Here is a 512-nt window from a genome sequence, read left to right on the forward strand (position 1 = left end):
CGGCTGTGCTGAGAAGGGGCCGAAGTGACACGTCAGTCGTAGACCTCCTGATTCTGGACTGAATTTTACCGTGAGCGACATTTTGGCGCTTGATAAAAGCCCTAAAGATTAAAGATTAAAGGCAAGGGTGGTCGCTTCAGAGCCCCACACCACCTCTCCGGCCTCTGCCGTGCCCCCCTGCTCGCCCAGGTTTCCCCGAAAAACACGCTTGGGCAACGCACCCCCGGCACCCAGCTGCTGCCCCCGGGGATGGGGAAAAAGGGGAAAAACGGGGAAAAACGGCCCCGAGCCGCCGGGACCCCCGGGGGGCGACGGGCAGGGAAGGGGGCTCGGGGTCCGCGGGCTGCCCGCAAAATGGCCCCGGGGCAGCGCGGGCAGGGCCCCCGCAGCGGGGCCGCTCCCTCCGCTCTTACCTCAGGGGCGTGAGGGGTGCGGGGACGGGGCGGGGGGGGAGGGGGGTGTCTGGGGGCGCCCCCTCCGTGCCCCGTCTCCCGCAGCGGGCGGGCGGGGCG

This window comes from Anser brachyrhynchus (assembly GCF_964034855.1).
Source record: "Anser brachyrhynchus genome assembly, chromosome: 5".
NCBI classification, from domain to species: Eukaryota; Metazoa; Chordata; class Aves; order Anseriformes; family Anatidae; genus Anser; species Anser brachyrhynchus.